The sequence below is a fragment of the Triticum urartu genome, chromosome 4A (genome assembly GCF_056163025.1).
Source record: "Triticum urartu cultivar PI428250 chromosome 4A, HENAU_Tu73, whole genome shotgun sequence".
NCBI classification, from domain to species: domain Eukaryota; kingdom Viridiplantae; phylum Streptophyta; class Magnoliopsida; order Poales; family Poaceae; genus Triticum; species Triticum urartu.
Genome location: NC_141876.1, coordinates 472,084,755 through 472,102,987, shown reverse-complemented (window position 1 = coordinate 472,102,987; position 18,233 = coordinate 472,084,755).

The following is an 18,233-nucleotide window of genomic DNA, read 5'->3' as shown; positions in this document are numbered from 1 at the left end:
GGACAGACTTTGCCACAGAGTTTCTTATACGCACTGTGTGTGATGCATTCAATAATGCAAACGATAAAATTGTTAATACTGTGTGCAATGGCAACGTTATCACAAATGATTTAACAGGGAAAATTGTGTGTGATGTACCTGCGAACAGAAACATTTTCCTTGGAGCGACTATGTGGGATGTATATACGAACGGAAACGTTTAGCGGGGACTGACTGTGTTGGATGAACTTACAACCGGAAACGATTTCGCCTGTATAATTGAATTTTTTTAGCACTATTGTATGTATAACCGTATTTGATCGCTCGCCAGTCGCACACGACCTCATTTTGCCGAGCGTGTGTTCTAGGAGGGCATATCCCTGACGGTTTTTGGGTCGTATGGGAAGGACCCCCCCCATCACAGTCACTCACTAGGCGACGGTTCCAAGTGCCGTCGCGGAAAGGGGTTAAAAACTGATTGTATAACACCTCGCTATACTAGTGGGGTACAATCTGTGAGAGTCTGGGTTATGCGTGGTGGGGCTAGTTCTTGGGCAAGTACAACCGTGGCTCTATCTGCATTGATGGGTAGCACTATCTTTTCTGAAGACCGTGTTTTTACTCCCTTAGATACTGCCATCACCCCCTCCAATTCAAATGGCTGGTAAACAAGAAAAGTAATTGAATGTACAAAAATTGTATGATAGATAGGTGCAATGGATAGTGGGAAATAAAAGAGGGCATGAAATAATTCACATTTATGCTATCTAACCAAACAACATAGCATGACACAATTTGTATATGATGGCTAACTAAACAGGATAGCATGACACAATTTCACATGTATGATGACTAACTAAACAGGATAGAATGACATAATTCAAAATATAATGACTATGTAAATAGGATGAGATGATATAACTATATGATGTCTTTATTAAATGGGTTGGCATGCCATAATTCAGATACATGTTGTCTCTGTAAACAGATGGCAATCGCATATATGATATCTAAACTAAGCAGATGGCATTGAATATTGTGTATATGATGTAAAAACTAAGGAATGCAAGAAAACATATCTATGATATGAGTAATATAACCCTGCCAAGTTTGAGTATACACCTCAAGGGGGAAATAGGACTAGTCACGTGTCTCTGAATCCTCCTCTGATGAGCTATCTGTAACCAGCAAGATATCTTCTTCAGTAGGTAGCATTGTCTGCTGTGAAGAGCTTGTTTTTAGTCCAGATTTTTCCATCACCAATTCAAATGGCGGATGCATAGGAAGAGTAGTTGAATATACAAACATTGTCGAAAAATGGAATACATAATACAAAAAAGGATGACACGATATAATTCACATATATGATGCTTGGCTAAACATCATGGCATTGCATAATTCACATATATAATGCCTTATAACAAGATAGCATTGCATATTTCACATATATAATGCCTTGCAAGAAGATGGCATTGCATAATTCACATATATGGTAATTAGACACTAAATAAGTGCATTCACACAAACCATGTCTAAACTAAGCAAATGACACCGCAATACAAGACACCATATGCATGATGTGAGCAATATAACCCTGCCAAGTTAGAGCATACACCTCGGAGGGAAATAGGACTGGTCATCTATCTCTAAATCCTCCTCTGAGGAGCTATCCATAACCAGCAAGATATGCGCTTCGTCAGATAGCATTGTCTGCTCTAAAGGCCTTGGTTTCACTCCGGATTTTCCATCACTGTGCCAAATGGTTGATGCATAGGAAGAGTAGTTGAATGTACTAACATTGTTGACAAATGTAATACGTAATGAAAAAAAGGATGGCATGATAAAATTCACATATAAGATGACTGGCTAAATAAGATGGCATTGCTTAATTCACATATATGATGCATGGCTAAACAAGATGGCATTGCATAATTCACATATATGATATATAAACTAAACATATGACATTCACATAAATCATGTCTAAACTATGTAGATGGCATATTTGATGTATAAAGTAAGCAATGCAAGGCGCCATATGCATGATATGGCCAACATCAGCATGCCAAGTTAGAGCAAAGACCTCAGGGGGTAAATAGGAGTGGTCTGCTCCCTCTAAACCCCCCTCTGAACAGTTATCTTCCTCTTGATTACAATATGGAATGGGGGGAGGGGGTTGCCTTTGCACCCACCATGGAGAGACATTTGCATGAAATTTTATTGCCATGCAAGGCTCGTCTCTTTTTCTCTACATGTTCAGTACCATTGTGTACAATAACTGACATGCATAGGAATAAAACTTAGTGAGATTATGTAAGGAGTGCATGCAGAAATCCAGAGTGATGATAGCAACCTGTGGATAGACCCAAAACTAGTGATAGTAGGCAGATTATAGCTTCCGTTAAAAAATACAGATAATGTCTCCTTTATTGTTTGTTTCCCACCCAACATGAAACTCATAGTAGACACTCAATATTAACCAGATAATAGACAGATACTATTTGCTCCTGCCCCGACATGTACCCCACAACCATTTAAAACTCAAGTTTCAGCATTAGTTTGGACCTGACTCGGAGTCTAAGAGGTGAATAGGACAATAAAGTAGCAGGTAATATTGAGCGATGCATAACAAAAGCAGACACAAAAGAGTGTGACCTTTCTTGCGGACCCGTGTAGTACTCAAGGTCATCTGCACAATTGATGATGATAATGTAGTTGTGGTGGCTGCCAGTGGCGGGGAAGAAGATCTGAGGCGGCGAAAGACAGCCTGGAGGGCAGAACCCTGCTGTGGTGGACTGTTCCATTGTTGGAGCAGCTGAGATGGGGTGGACGACTGCGCGGCAGAAGCGGGACAAAACACATAAGATTTTCTTTGACACCTATTTGTAATAGAGGTAATTCTGTAAGGGCTTGTTTGAATTGGAGGACCCTAACAACGCAAGGATAGAAAATACACAGGAATAGGATAGGAATGCACGTGCAAAACGGAGCATTTGCAAACACATGATTTATGTCAATCTGGGTGTTTGGTTCATAGTAATTGGAAGATCATAGGAATGCAAAGAAGCATGGTCAAATTAAGTCAAACCACAAGAAAATGTACAGTTATAATGCTATTATGCTACTATCACTTAGTGTTGTTCTTCATGAATAGGAATTTGAAAAGGAGGGCCAAGTGGATATTAAAATTCCTATGGTTTTTCTTTGAAAGAGACACTAAAGGAACAAATCCCATAGTTAAGCATTTTTAATTGCTTTTCTATTTATGAAAAATCCAAACTATTTCAAATGCTTCCCAAACTTTTTGTGGCAATTCCTATAATTGCAATGTAAATTATGCGCCAAGTTTCATATTTTACATAAGTCAATTGTTATTAAACATAAATGCAAAATAGAAATAATAAAAGAAAAATAAATAAAAATTAAAACGGAAAGAGCACATGCCACTGTGCACTGGGCCAAGTGCACAGTGCCTAGCCCAAGCCGGCCCAGCCCACCCCTCGGTTGCCTCCTACCTTGCAACGGGAGGAGTCGACCAAGCACGTGTGCGCGCCCGCTCGTCCTCGACGGACCACCTCGCCGGCCCCGCCACGGAGAGGATATGGGCACCATTCCGCGGCCCCTCGGGCGCCTCCCCTCCACTTCCCCACTTCCCCACTCACTCTCCCCCTCGCGCCGCTTTCTTCCTCGTGCTGCCGCTCGCCTTTGTCATTGCCATGGCTCCCGCGTAGCCACGAACACCATCCTCCCCACGCCTGGAGACCGTGTCCAAAAGACGCGCCGCTGACCGCTACTTCCTCTACGACAATGAACGTGACCCGGGAGCCACCACCTCGCTGGATCGCGTTGTCTTCCTCGTCGTTTCTGGCTCCATTTGTACTCCTGTTCACTCACCGGGCCTTCGTGCGCCTCCGCGGTGAGATCCTGGCCAAAACCCCTCTCCTCTCGCCTTGATCCCGCCCCCGTAGTTCCCTCCGCCACCACCATCGAAGCTCGCAGCCGCTGCCATGCTCACCGTCGTGGCCACTGCCATCATGGCTCCCGTCCAGGCACGACATCGTGCTCTGGGTGCTCCGACTAGCCGAATGCGCCCATGCACGCGCCCTTCCGTGCCTTGTAGCACCGTAACCGACACGCCTAAATCCGGTCGCCGCCCTCGTTGGTCGCCCCATCAATGTAGCTCTCCTTCAGCGACACCACCGATGCCATTCGACGCGGCGTCGAGCACTCGGTCAAACGCGTCCAACCACACGCAAAACGGTGCCCCATAGACGATTTCCGACGAGGTATCGAGCCCTCCTTTACGTTTTGACGTCACCTGTGGTCTGACATGGCGTGGCCTTGGGTCGCTGCCAGTGGGCCGCGCGGGTCCCATTGACTGGGTTGACCGGGTCAACCTTGCTGACTAGGCAGCTCCAGTCATTGACATGTAGGCCCCACTAACTAATTAACCAAACTGTTAATTAAATTAATTAGTTTAATTTAATGTGTCACTCGCAGGTGGGTCCTACCCCCTTATTAATCAAAGTATATATTTAAACAGAGGGATTAGCCCTGGACACTAAGATGTCGGGTCCCTCCACTGTTTTAGTGGATAAGGCTGACCCAATCAGCATGCTGACTAGGCAGTTGGTCCACCAGTCAGCCTCTCCTGACTGGGTTGTTGACCTAGTCAACAGGGCCCACCAGTCAGCCCTTGTGTGGCCTGACTGGGTACACTTTCGTGTACATACATCATTTTGCTATTATTTTCCAGTTAATAATAGATTTCAGAAATTATATAAAACTTTGAAAAATCATGTAAATTAATCTATTACTCGGATGAAAATAATTTATATATGAAAGTGGCTCAAAAAAATATGATGAATCTGAATATGTTGTCAACATACCTGTCACATGTCTTTAACACTACAAACATGGAACCTTCCCCTCCAGTTCGTCTGTCCGATAACTGCCTAAAGCCGGGGAAATATCCACAGACATTTCCCGCTCCATTTGTAACGTGTAGCACTGCAATAGGTCACCCCTAGCATAGCATATTGCCATGTCATGCATCATGATGCATTTGTCTGGTTTGTATTTATTGTTTCTTCCCCTCTTCTATCCGGTAGACCCCGAGACCGACGCTGCTCCTGAGTTCGACTACACTCCTGAGGACCAGCCCCTTTCAGCAGAGCTTCCAGGAAAGCAAAACCCCCTTAATCATTCCTATATCGCTCATTCTTTCTCTCTCATGCTTGCATTAGATTTTACTACTATTATTCGATAGCTCATATTCTAATGCATAGCCTGCTTTTGTAGCCTGCTATTGATACTATACTTGTTATCATATATGCTTAGTATAGGTTGGTTAGTGATCCATCACTGGCCCCTCACCCTTGTCCTTGTTGCCCTGCTTTGTTACCGGTAACTCTATCAATGTGATCGGTGTGTAGAGACCGACACATCATCGCATAACCCCTTAGTTGTACGACTCTGCAGAGCTACTATCGAGTGTCAAGGGTGATACCTCGTATCGCACTTCTGATGATATCTCTATAGTGTAGCTAATCGGTCATGGATTATGGAGGGTGATTCCTCATACCCCACTCTCGATGACTCTGTCATTGAACACCTCAAGTGTGAACCCTTCGAGGGTGATTCCTCCAACCGGGGTTACCGGAATGTCATCAACAATAGTAACAGGGTTTTACTTGGGGGTGTTGACATAAGCAGGGAATTATCACTACTCAGATAAGTTAGATTACAAGAAAGGTTAAATGGACCAATGGAAAGGAAAATGTGATTATACACAAGTATTAGGTGTATATCCTTCCCAAGGAAAAGCAGAGCATGATATACATGACAGGACAGCAAGTACAAAATCGTTTAGATAAAGGGGGGAGGAAATGCATGATGTTACCCATATAATGGTGTTTGGATAACTGATCAAGAAACATTTAGCATTGTGCTTCCAATGCTCTTGTTGATATATTGAGTACCACAATCATGCTTCGGGGTAGCAATAATATGGTGTTTCAAGTAAGGGTTGGATCTGAAGATCACAAGAATACACAAGGAACTATTCCGGGAGTAGCAAGGAAATTAAGGTATAAGCAAAACATGACCAAGTTTGTGTTGGCAGGAAGTCAAGGATGTGTCGATGATAACACAAATCATCGAGGGGCAAGGATGGTATTTCTCATCATGAATTTAATTGGCATCTCAGAAGAAGTCAAAATGTTGACGATGATCACAACACATTTTGTCGAGAGGTTTCAAGAGGATGCAATCGAGAAGCAACGGCATCAAGCAAGGGAATTACGAAGTGGAAAGTTATGGGAACAGCAAATAAGATGCAAGATCGGAATCGGAGTTGCTTTTCCAGACAACAAAATGATGTTGAAAACTCGACGTAAGCGTTGCTCACGGTCTGAAGAATTCATACACCAAAGAAGGACGAGGTAGCATGGTCAAAGGTAGCATGATAAGGATGTAGCTGGTAGTCTAGGAATGAAAAGATTGAGTTTAAATTTCCCAGCAACAAATTACTAGGGGTATTAAATTGCAGTGCAGATTTGATTCACTAACCGGTGTTCTCGTTTGACAACAACCTAGAACCATAGAATGACTAAGACAAGGAAAGGTATTACTTCATCAAAAACTAATAAGATGTAGTGCAATGGCATGATATCCTCGAGATACTAGGGGGTAATACCCCGAAGGTAGAACACAATAGAAGTTGAACTGGGTCATTAACCTGCGACAACAAATACTTTAACCTTGTCGAAAAGTAGAAGAGGCACTAGAATGGATTCTTTTTAGATGTATTGAATAAGGAAAGCATGGACGGAACCATAACTACAAGGGATCAAATTTAATGATATCGAAAGAATCATTCAAATGTTAAATATTTTACAAGAAGCTTCTGTGACGGTCTACATCGTTTCCATGGGCATGAACACAAAGTTCAAGGTCAACTCCCGCTTCATTGATGCATAAACTTTCATTCACTTATGGTTTTCAAAGAAGTTGTAGTGTTGAAAATTTATCTGGCGAGACACAAGAAGAGTATGACGTGTGAAAACTTTCGGGTTGACAAGGATGGAAAAAACATAGATACAACCCATCGGGGCATCTTAGGGGCCTATTCCACAAACTTCAGGAGTAAACTACACAACCTTGAAGGCAGAGCATGGTTGACAAAAGCAGAGGATACAAATTGCCAAAGGCATTATGTATCACGGGAGGAACTCGTAAAGGGTTCATATTTACAAAGGAACTACCGGGTCATAACCCACCAGAGGGGTCATAACAGTTAAACAATGGCTCCACATTAGAGTCCATCGAGAGAAGAAAGGAGGTAAGGACATCGGATTATGGAAATATCAGAATAATTCGACGCTTAAATACAAAGGAATTATGATTTCCAAATCGATGGATCAGAAGCAACTCCTTTGATGAAAATTGAGTAAGTTGAATACAGTTAGAGGCACAACCAATAAAAACTTGACAACCATCTCATATCAGGAATGACTTTTGAGACGAAAGGATTAATTGATGATTGCAAGTATTCGCACACATCTTGAATCAATAGGATCAGAATGAAAATCACAAAGGATTTTAATGAATATTGCTAGACATATGGAATTAACCAGAATGCAAGCTTGCAAGAGCAATAAGCTGTAGAGAATTTCGTAAGATCCGATAGCATTTCAAATTATTTTGTGAAACACATGAACAATTAGGGATGAATGAATCCTCGGTAAGTGTGAGGATTTATTCATGCGTGTATTCATGAGGAAAAGGGGTTGCAAGCCAGTAGGCACAATGGATTCTCGAGATATAGGAAGATGTTTCGGGGTATCTTGCAATAACAAGAGCAACGGGGAATGATTGTATGAATGGCACGTGTATGTGATTATCCATAGGGAATTATCGGTGGTAGAGAATTGCAAAGGCGATGGTCACAAGGGTCTCGGGAAAATATCAAAGTGTATCATCAGAATCTTCTGATGAATCAAGCGGTCATCTAGAATGAAGGGCTCTCCGGGTGATGTGGGCCTATAAGCCACACAACAATAATGAATAAAAGAAGAGAGATCAGAATCCCAGAGTAAAGGAAATGAATAAAAGATCTGAATCCCATCCATTGGTGATGTGGGCCTATAAGCCACACAACAATGTTAGTAAAATAGTTTTTCAAACACTAGACTCAACTTCGGCCAAGGAGTTGGAAAGGGGCTTCCTACAGGCAGTCGACTGTGATAACAACTTGTGATGCCCTGATGTCTCTGGAAGCTACATCGGTATATCCCCAAAGAGGAAGGGATGATGTAGCACAGTGGTGGTAGGTATTTCCCTCAGATATGAAACCAGGGTTATCGAACCAGTAGGAGAACCAGGCAACACAATGTAAACATCCCCTACACACAGATAACAAATCCTCGCAACCCGACGTGTTAAAGGGGTTGTCAATCCCTTTCGGGTAACTATGCGAGAAATTGGTGCATGACGGGAAAAGATGTAATAGATTTAATAAATAGATCACAAATAAAATAAAGTGCAGCAAAGTATTTTTGGGTTTTTGGATTAATAGATCTGAAAATAAAAGCAAATAAAAGTAGATCGCAAAGGCAAATAATATGAGAAAGAGACCCGGGGGGCGTAGGTTTCACTAGTGGCTTCCCTCGAGAAAAATAGAAAAACGGTGGGTGAACGAATTACTGTTGGGAAATTGATAGAAATTCAAATACTCATGACGATATCCAGGCAATGATCACTATATAGGCACCACGTCCAAGATTAGTAGACCGACTCTTGCCTACATCTACTACTATTACTCCACACATCTACCGCTATATAGCATGCATCTAGTGTATTAAGTTGATGGAGAAATGGAGTAATGTAATAAGAACAATGACATGATGTAGACAAGATGTATCTATGTAGATATACCCCATCATTTTATCCTTAGTAGCAACGATACGTACGTGTCAGCTCCCTTTCTGTCACTGGGATCAAGCACCGTAAGACCGAACCCACTACAAAGCACCTCTTCCCATTGCAAGATAAATAGATTAAGTTGGCCAAACAAAACCCAAATATCGGAGAAGAAATAAGAGGCTATAAGCAATCATGCATAAAAGAGATCAAAGAAACTCAAATACTTTCATGGATATAAAAAGAGATAGATCTGATCATAAACTCAAAGTTCATTGGATCCCAACAAACACACTGCAAAAGAGTTACATCATATGGATATCCAAGAGACCATTGTATTGAGAATCAAGAGAGAGATATGAAGCCATCTAGCTACTAACTACGGACCCGAAGGTCTACAAAGAACTACTCACACATCATCGGAGAGGCACCAATGGAGGTGGTGAACCCCATCCGAGATGGTGTCTAGATTGGATCTGGTGGTTCTGGACTCTGCGGCGGCTGGATGAATATTTCATCAACTCCCCTAGGGTTCTGGAAATATTGGGGTATATATAGAGCAAAGAGGCGGTCCGGGGGCACCCGAGGTGGGCACAACCGACCAGGGCGCGCCTGGGCCTCCTGGCGCGCCCTGGTGGGTTGTGCCTCCCTCGGGGCACCCCCAGGTGCAGCCAGGGCCCGTTGTGTTCCTTTTGGCCCATAAAAATTCTTCGTAAAGTTTCGTTGCATTTGGACTCCGTTCGATATTGATTTTCTGCGATGGAAAAACAGCAACTGGCACTTGGCACTATGTCATTAGGTTAGTACCAAAAAATGATATAAAATGATTATAAAACATCCAAGATTGATAATATAACAGCATGGAACAATCAAAAATTATAGATACGTTGGAGACGTATCAGCATCCCGAAGCTTAAATCCTACTCGTCCTCGAGTAGGGAAGTGATAAAAACAGAATTTTTGATGTGGAGTGTGGCCTAACATGTCATGTCATATTTCTTTCTTTATAGCATGGACATTTGGACTTTTAGATTGTTCAAAGCAATAGTCTAGTTTTGACATGATAATTTAAATACTCAAGCATATCAACAAGCAACCATGCCTTTCAAAATATCAATGCTAAAATAAGCTATCCCTAGCCCATCATGCTCAACCATTGATCCATTCATGAAGCACACTCGCATATTAGCTACATCCAATACTCAAGTACGATTATATTGCCTCCTAGTTGGTGCTTTTATAAGAGAAGATGGAGACTCAAATTCAAAATAAAAATTGTATAAAGTAAAAGATAGGCCCTTCGCAGAGGGAGGTAGGGATTTGTAGAGGTGCCAGAGCTCAAAGCGAAAAACTTAGAGATAAAAACATTTTGGGAGGTGTATCCATCCCACCAACGAAAACAACTTAGAGTTCTCAATACTTTCCATACTTAGATATATCATAGGCAGTTCCCAAATAGAAAATAAAGTTTATTCCTTTTTCCACCAAACTTTCACTTTCCATGACTAACCGTATCCACAGGTGCCTTCCATACCAACACTTCCCAAGGAATTTATTATTTGACAACAGAAAGTAAATTCATTTTTTCATTTCAGGACTGGGCATACCTAATACCTTTGCCTTACTCTTTAGTAAGTGCATATGATCCAAGTAGAGAAAGTATGTTAGCTCATGCCTCTCCCTCATATAGAATTGCAAGAATGATTACCGGTACTTGTTATCAATTGCCTAGGGACAAATAACTTTCTTGTTGACACAAACCCTTTTACTAAACACCTAACTTTTATTATCTGGCAAAGTACTTCTAGTTTTGTTCTTGCAAAGTAGTTCTAGCATCACTCCTACAAACAATTTTCATACTTGTTTCCGGTAAAGCAAACGTCAAGTGTGCGTAGAGTTGTATCGGTGGTCAATAGAACTTGAGGGAATATTTTTTCTACCTTTAGCTCCTCGTTGGGTTTAATACTCTTATTTATCTAAGAAGGCTACAAACGATCCCCTATACTTGTGGGTTATCACAACCTTGATCGAGTTTTGCAGAGATGTGAAGAAACTAATCTTGTCTTGAATTGGGATAAGTACCACTTTATGGTTAATGAAGGTGTTGTCTTGGGGCATAAAATTTCTGAAAGAGGTATTGAAGTTGATAAAGCTAAAGTAGATGCTATTGAAAAGATGTCGTGTCCTAAAGATATCAAAGGTATAAGAAGTTTCCTTGGTCATGCTGGTTTCTATAGGAGGTTTATCAAAGACTTATCTAAAATTTCTAGGCCCCTCACTAATCTCTTGCAAAAATATGTTCCTTTTGTTTTTGATGATGATTATGTAGAATCATTTGAAATACTTAAGAAAGCCTTGGTTTCTGCACCTATTGTTCAACCGCCTGATTGGAATTTACCCTTTGAAATTATGTGTGATGCTAATGATAATGTTGTTGGTGTCGTTCTCGGACAAAGAGTTGATAAGAAATTTGAATGTTATTCATTATTCTAGTAAAACTCTAGACAGTGCCCAGAGAAATTATGCTACTACTGAAAAAGAATTTTTAGTGGTTGTATTTGCTTGTGATAAGTTCAGATCTTATATTGTTGATTCCAAAGTGACTGTTCACACTGATCATGCTGCTATTAAATATCTTATGGAAAATAAAGATGCTAAACCTAGACTTATTAGATGGGTTCTCTTGTTACAAGAATTTGATTTGCATATTATTGATAGAAAGGGAGCTGGGAACCCCGTTGTAGACAACTTGTCTAGGTTAGGAAATGATCTTGATGACCCACTGCCTATTGATGATAGCTTTCCTGATGAGCAATTAGTTGTCATAAATGCTTCTCGTAATACTCCTTGGTATATTGTTGCTAAATTTATACCACCTAGTTTCACATACCAGCAAAATAAAAAGTTCTTCTATGATTTAAGACATTACTTTTGGGATGACCCACACCTTTATAAAGAAGGACTAGATGGTGTTATTAAATGTTGTGTACCTGAGAATGAACATGAACAGATCCTACGCAAGTGTCACTCTAAGGCTTATGGAGGACACCACGTTGGAGATATAACTTCACACAAGGTATTGCAATCTGGTTTTTATTGGCCTACACTCTTCAATGATGCTCGTAATTTTGTCTTGTCTTGTGATGAATGTCAAAGAATTGGCAATATTAGTAGACATTGGGAAATGCCTATGAATTATTCACTTGTTATTGAACCATTTGATGTTTGGGGCTTTGATTATATGGGACCTTTGCCTTCCTCAAATGGGTATACACACATTTTAGTTGTTGTTGATTATGTTACTAAGTGGGTAGAAGCTATTCCAACTATAGTGCTGATCATAACACTTCTATTAAGATGCTTAAAAAAGTTATTTTTCTGAGGTTTGGAGTCCCTGGATATTAATGAATGATGGTGGTTCACATTTTATTCATGGTGCTTTCCATAAAATGCTTGCCAAGTATGATGTTAACCATAGAATTGCATCTCCATATCACCCTCAGTCTAGCGGTCAAGTAGAATTGAGCAATAGAGAGATTAAATTGATTTTGCAAAAGACTATTAATAGGTCTAGAAAGAATTTGTCTAAGAAACTTGATGATGCATTATGGGCTTACAGAACTGCTTATAAAAACCCTATGGGTATGTCTCCATATAAGATGGTTTATGGAAAAGCATGTCACTTACCTCTCGAATTAGAACATAAAGCTTATTGGGCAATCAAAGAGCTCAACTATGATTTCAAACTTTCCGGTGAGAAGAGGTTATTTGACATTAGTTCACTTGATGAATGGAGAACCCAAGCCTATGAGAATGCCAAGTTGTTTAAAGAATAGGTTAAAAGATGGCATGAAAAAAGGATACAAAAGCGTGAGTTTAATACAGGTGATCATGTTTTGCTATACAACTCTTGTTTAAGATTTTTTGTAGAAAAGCTTCTCTCTAAATGGGAAGGTCCTTACATTATCAAGGAGGTCTATCGTTCTGGTGCCATAAAAATCAACAACGCCGAAGGCGCAAATCCGAAGGTGGTAAACGGTCAAAGAATCAAACATTATATCTTAGGTGCTCCCATAAATGTTGAGATCAATATAATTAATAGCATAACATCAGAGGAGTACATAAGGGATACTTTCCAGAACATTTCATACTCCGAAAAGGAATAGGTATGTGGTACGGTAAGTAAACCGACTCCAAAATTGTTCTAATGGAAAAAATTTCTCCATTTTGGAATATTTAAAAAAAGGAAAATTAAAAGTAGCCTGAAAGATGCATGAGGAGACCACAAGGGTGGAGGGCGCGCCCTACCCCCTGGGCATGCCCCCCTGCCTTATGGCCACCTCGTGTGCCCCCCGGACTCCGTTTTCTTGCACAATACTTCTTTTGGTCGGTAAGAATTCATTATATAATCTCCCGAAGGTTTTGACCACCGTACTACGACAAAATCATCTGTTCTTGTTTCGAGCTATTTTTCTGACAGATCTAGATCACCATGACATCTTGAAGCACCCCCAAGGACAAGTTTTTCGAGAAGGTCATCAACCCCTACCTTGCGGAGGTGCTGCGACACCCTCAAGCCATTGAGATGCATGAGGGGGTGCTGCACATTCGCAATGTGAAGGACCGAAGAAGACCGGAAGCATGGAGACACGACTCAAAGCAATGGAGCAGCAAGTTTTCAAGTGCCAATGGATGGTGGAACATGGACTCAACACCAATCACTTGATGATCACGAAGTTCACCAACAATCACAGGTTGGATGCCAAGAACATCGGGGAGGCCATCTTCAAGCTTCATGAGAAAATCGAGCATCTCCAAGCTCAGATCTATGACCTGCAAAACTGAAATTGTGAGTATGAATACATATTTAAGAGGATGAGTTTGGCTGCAGATTTGAGTATCCCGGAGACTCGTTCATCTTTCTATGACGGTGATCCTATGCCTTGGAAGATGGATGAGAATCCTACTACATCAACAACTCCATCATCACCACCTCCTAAGAAAGAGATATAAATACATGGGTATGGGCACTCCCCTTGGCAACTGCCAAGCTTGGGGGAGGTGCCCCGGTATCGTATCACCATCACACCTTTACCTTTATCATTTTTCTTAGTTCAATCCTTTTGGTATTATCTTGATCTAGTAGAATAAACTTTTAGTATGATCTAGCTTTGAGTTTTGTTTCAAGATCTATCTATGTAATCGAGTCCTTGAGTTATATAATAAAGAGTAGTTTTGAGTTGAGGGCTTTGCTATCTTGCTATGATCTTGAGGGACTAAAATAAAAGAAGAATAAAGAAATAAAAAGATCATATATTGATCTTATGGAGAGTAATGACTTCACATATAAAGAATATGATGAATAAAAGTTGTTGAGAGTTGACAAACATAGTTTTGGTCATTTTTGCAATTAATAGGAAGTTGATGTCGCTTGAAGCTACGTCGGTATTTCGCCAAAGAGGAAGGGAAGATGCAGCACAGCGGCAGTAGGTATTTCCCTTAGATGTGAAACCAAGGTTATCGAACTAGTAGGATAACCAAGCCACACAATGTAAACAACACCTGCACACAAATAACAACTTCTCGCAACCTGACGTGTTAAAGGGGTTGTTAATCCCTTCCGGGGTACGATGCCTCAAGATAGGCAAATGAACATGAGATAAATTTGTAGTAGATTAATAGATCGAATGCCAAATAAAATAAATAAGGATAAATTGCAGCAAGGTATTTTTTGGGTTTTGGTTTAATAGATCTGAAAATAAATGCAAGGAAAAAGTAGATCGCAAAGGCAATTATGTGAGAAAGAGATCCGAGGGCCATAGGTTTCACTAGTGGCTTCTCTCGAGAAAAATAGCAAATGGTGGGTGAACAAATTACTGTTGGGCAATTGATAGAATTTCAAATACTCATGACGATATCCAGGCAATGATCATTACATAGGCATCACGTCCAAGATTAGTAGACCGACTCCTGCCTGCATCTACTACTATTACTCCACACATCGACCGCTATCCAGCATGCATCTAGTGTATTAAGTTCATGGAGAAACAGAGTAAGGAAATAAGAACGATGACATGATGTAGACAAGATCTATCTATGTAGAGATAGACGCCATCATTTTATCCTTAGTAGCAACGATACATATGTGTCGGTTCCCTTTCTGTCATTGGGATCAAGCACCGTAAGATCGAACCCACTACAAAGCACCTCTTCCCATTGCAATATAAATAGACCAAGTTGGCCAAAGAAAACCCAAATATCAGAGAAGAAATACGAGGCTATAAGAGATCATGCATAAAAGAGATCAAAGAAACTCAAATGCTTTCATGGATATAAAAAGATAGATCTGATCATACACTCAAAGTTCATCGATCACAACAAACACACCGCAAAAGAGTTACATCATATGGATCTCCAAGAGACCATTGTATTGAGAATCAAGAGAGAGAGAGAGAGGAAGCCATCTAGCTACTAACTACGGACCCGAAGGTCTACAAAGAACTACTCACTCATCATCGGAGAGGCACCAATGGAGGTGGTGAACCCCATCCGAGATGGTGTCTAGATTGGATCTGGTGGTTCTGGACTCTGCGGCGGCTGGATGAATATTTCATCGACTCACTTAGGGCTTCTGGAATATTGGGGTAATAGAGCAAAGAGGTGGTCCGGGGGCACCCGAGGTGGGCGCAACCCACTAGGGCGCGTCTGGGCCTCCTAGCGCACCCTGGTGGGTTGTGCTCTCCTCAGAGCACCCCGCAGGCGCAGCCAAGGCCCATTATGTTCCTTCTGGTCCATAAAAAATCTCCCTAAAGTTTTGTGGCATTTGGACTCCGTTTGATATTGATTTTCTGCGATGTAAAAAACATGGAAAAACAATAGCTAACACTTGGCACTATGTCAATAGGTTAGTACCAAAAAATGATATAAAATGATTATAAAACATCCAAGATTGATAATATAACAACATGGAACAATAAAAAATTATAGATATGTTGGAGACGTATCAGCATCCCCAAGCTTAACTCCTACTCGTCCTCGAGTAGGGAAGTGATAAAAACATAATTTTTGATGTGGAATGCTGCCTAACATGTCATATCATATTTCTTTTTTTATAGCATGGACATTTGGACTTTTATATTGTTCAAAGCAATAGTCTAGTTTTTACATGATAATTTAAATACTCAAGCATATCAACAAGCAACCATGTCTTTCAATATATCAACGCTAAAATAAGTTATCACTAGCCCATCATGCTCAACCATTGATCCATTCATGAAACACACTCGCATATTAACTACACCCAATACTCAAGTACGATCATATTGCCTCCTAGTTAGTGCTTTTATAAGAGAATATGGATACTCAAATTAAAAATAAAAATTGCATAAAGTAAAAGAAAGGCTCTTCGCATAGGGAAGTAGGGATTTGTAGAGGTGCCAGAGCTCAAAGCGAAAAACTTAGAGATAAAAAAATTTTGGGAGGTGTATCCATCCTACCAACGAAAACGACTTAGAGTTCCCAATACTTTCCATGCTTAGATATATCATAGGCGGTTCCCAAAAAGAAAATAAAGTTCATTCCTTTTTCCACCATACTTTCACTTTCCATGGCTAGCCGTATCCACGGTGCGCCCTGGTGGGTTGTGCCTCCCTCGGGGCACCCCTCAGGCGCAGCCAGGGCCCGTTGTGTTCCTTTTGGCCCATAAAAATTCTTCGTAAAGTTTCGTGGCATTTGGACTCCGTTTGATATTGATTTTCTGTGATGTAAAAAACATGGAAAAAACAGCAACTGGCACTTGGCACTATGTCAATAGGTTAGTACCAAAAAATGATATAAAATGACTATAAAATGATTATAAAACATCCAAGATTGATAATATAACTACATGGAACAATAAAAAATTATAGATACGTTGGAGACGTATCACGCCCCTGCCTCGACCGTGCACTAAGCATACATGCAAACATGCACGATCAAGGCCAGAGACTCACCGGAAGATGTCAAAACACAACCAACTTGACACAAATTCAAATATAAAGCTTTAAATTACAGGCCAGGGCCACGAGGACCCGAATGCATAAGTCAGGGAAAGCAACAATATCTGAGTACAGACATAAATAGACAAGTTTTCCTTAAGAACGCTAGTAAAACAACGATATCTAGATCAAAAAGGCATAGGCCTCCTGCCTAGGGCCTCCTAACTACTCCTGGTCGTTGGTATCCTCGTAGTAGTAGTAGGCTCCATTGGGGTAGTAGTAGCCATCGGCATGATTAGCTAGCTTCGGGGCTCCATCATCTGATCGCAACAACCGGGTATAGGGGAAAAGGTACCCAAGCAACCATGAATATTCATCCAAAGTACTCGCAAGACTTACATTAGATCTATGCTAAGTATGCATCAGTATCATGGGAAGGGTTTGTCTAAGGACTATACTGTAGAAATACCGGAATAGAAGGGAAGACCTAGCCTAACGAAGACTAGCCTCTTGCGGCGTCTTGCAGCAACAGGAGAGAGTAGAGTAACATATCAAATAGTAACAAGTATATAATTTCAACGCCCAGAGATCCTTCCTCGTCTACCCCGCGAGGAAGCAATCCCGAAGCCATCATATCAGTTTAGTGTAACAAGTATATAATAGCAACGCCCGGAGATCCTTCCTCATCTACCCCGCGAGGAAGCGATCCCGGAGCCATCATATCAGTTTAGTGTAACAAGTATCCAGTTCTAGTTGTAGTAGATCGGGATACAATTCGGAGTGTCCATTACCGTGGGCACAACTATTCGAATGGATTACTTCCCTACAAGGGTGCACCAACTTACACATCACACTCGGTTAACTCCGGCAGGACACACTTTTCCGGGTCATGCCCGCCCTCGGCTGATCGACACGCCATAGTGCTACCTAGTATCTAGGCTCAACAAAGAGGTCAGCACGCCGGTCTACATCCTAAGTGCGAAGGGTCATGGGTCAATCGTCCTAAGCACTCCTAAGCGTTGTGCGACTCGTCGGGGACCAGACCCACCTCCTTATACAAGCGCAGGCGGTTGCCGTCCACCCCAACAATCAGATAACATCTCTAAACTATGACATCTGAATAGCTTTTCGGAGAATCATAAGACATCGAGTGCCCATAACTTATCCCACGGGGTGGCTAGTGCGATAAGGCCATAGGCCTACTCAGATCACATATCCACACCCGTTAGTGTATTGAGAGCTCGCGGAGACGATCAGTGATCATGTCGCCCTGTCTCACGATCTTACGAGAAGGGCTAGGCCCATCCCTCTCCTGGGGCGATCTCTGCCTGCCCAGTTGTGCCGCATCATTAACTC